This window comes from Olea europaea, unplaced genomic scaffold (genome assembly GCF_002742605.1).
Source record: "Olea europaea var. sylvestris unplaced genomic scaffold, O_europaea_v1 scaffold173, whole genome shotgun sequence".
Classification (NCBI taxonomy): domain Eukaryota; kingdom Viridiplantae; phylum Streptophyta; class Magnoliopsida; order Lamiales; family Oleaceae; genus Olea; species Olea europaea.
The window spans coordinates 220,085-222,395 of record NW_019235004.1 but is presented as its reverse complement, the minus strand read 5'-3'; positions in this window follow the sequence as shown (position 1 = coordinate 222,395).

Below are 2,311 nucleotides of genomic sequence, written 5' to 3'. Positions count from 1 at the left end.
CTCTTCGTTCACCTACTTCATCCCAATAAAGGGGAGCTCTACATCTTCTGCCATAAAGGGCTTCGTAAGGTGCCATCTTTATCGTAGCTTGGTAGCTATTATTATAGGCAAACTCTACCAGTGGCACATAGTTTTCCCAACTGCCCCCTAAATCAAGGATGCATGCACGCGGCATATCCTCTAAAGTCTGTATAGTCCTCTCCGATTGCCCATCAGTTTGTGGATGAAAGGCTGTGCTGAAGTTTAACTTGGTCCCCATAGCCTCTTGCAAACTTTTCCAAAATTTTGAGGTAAATCTTGGATCTCTAAGTGTTGGTCGAATCGTTAGAGCCGCTATCCTGGCACTAGTTTGGGTTGGTGGAACAATTACTTCTAGACGTAAGTTGTCAAAATCCTTTAACAACTGATCCTGCATAGTGATTTGTACTGCTAATTGTCCAACTGCCTTTCTGCTAAGAGCATCAGCTACTACATTAGCTTTACCAGGATGGTAATGGATAGTACAGTCATAATCCTTTACTAGCTCTAGCCATCTCCTCTGCCTCATATTTAATTCCTTTTGGGTGAAAAAATACTTCAAACTCTTATGATCAGTATAAATGTCACACTTGTTTCCATACAAGTAATGACGCCATATTTTGAGGGCATGAACTACCGCAGCCAATTCTAGATCATGGGTTGGGTAGTTTTGTTCATATTGTTTCAATTGTCTGGAAGCATAGGCTATCACCTTTCCTTTCTGCATCAGAACACATCCTATGCCCTGTCTCAAAGCATCACTATATATGACAAATCCTTCTGGTCCATCAGGTATTGTTAACACTGGAGCTGTGACTAATCTTCGTTTCAGTTCTTGGAAGCTTTGTTCACATTTCTCTGTCCATTGAAATTTTATCCCTTTTCGAGTCAATTGGGTCAATGGTCCTGCTATTTTAGAAAATCCCTCAATAAATCTTCTATAGTAACCAGCCAATCCCAAAAAACTACGTATTTCTCTAACATTGGTTGGTCTTACCCAATTATTTACTGCTTCCACTTTAGTTGGATCTACCTCAATTCCTCGTGCTGTGATTACGTGCCCTAGAAAAACTATTTTATCCAACCAAAATTCACATTTTTTGAATTTGGCATAAAGCTTCTCTTTTCTTAAAGTTTCTAAGACAATCATAAGATGTTTCTCGTGTTCCTCCTTATTCCTCAAATAGATTAAAATATCATCAATGAAAACTATAACAAATTGGTCTAGGTATTCATGGAATATTCTATTCATTAGATCCATAAATACTGCCGGGGCATTAGTTAACCCAAAAGGCATCACCAAAAATTCATAATGACCATAACGCGTCCTAAAAGCCGTCTTAGGGATATCATCTGACTTAATTTTCAATTGGTGATATCCTGATCTTAGATCGATCTTTGAAAATACTGTAGCCCCTTTAAGCTGATCAAACAAATCTTCTATTCTTGGAAGTGGGTATTTGTTTTTTATAGTAAGGCGATTCAATTCTCGATAGTCAATGCACATCCTCATTGTTCCATCCTTCTTTTTCACAAATAACACAGGTGCACCCTATGGTGATACACTTGGTCTAATGAAACCCTTATCAAGAAGCTCCTTCAATTGTACCTTCAGCTCTTGTAGTTCTGACGGTGCCATACGATATGGAGCCTTTGAAATGGGTATTGCTCCTGGTACCAAATCAATGGTAAACTCTACTTGTCTATCTGGTGGTACACCTAGAAGGTCTTCTGGAAAAACGTCTTTATAGTGTTGAACTATTGGGACATCCTCAATTGACAACTTATCTTGTTTAATATCGGTCATCGCCACTAGAAATCTTTGATCTAATTCCTTTCTCGGCATCCTTTCAACCTGGGTTGTTGACACTACACCAGACGAGGTATTTACCTCAGTTCCCATGAAACGGAACTCTTCCTCGCCCGGTCTTCGAAAAACCACCATTCTCTCAGTACAATAAATAGTTGCATAGTTTTTAGACAACCAGTCCATACCAAGAATAACATCAAAGTCTTTTATCATTAATGGAATTAGATCTACCACTATACCTCTACCATCAATTTCCATCCTAAGATCTCTAGCAATTTGATTAGCGACAAGTATCTTTCCAGATGGAAGAGATATTTCTAAAGTATACAGAAGAAATTCACATTCCACTTTAGACTTTGCAACAAAAGAAGAAGAAATGAACGAATGTGTAGCTCCAGAATCTATAAGTAAAAATGCAGGAATATTGGAAATAGAGATGAAACCTGCGACGACATTAGGGTCTTGTTCAGCTTCTTGCCTGGA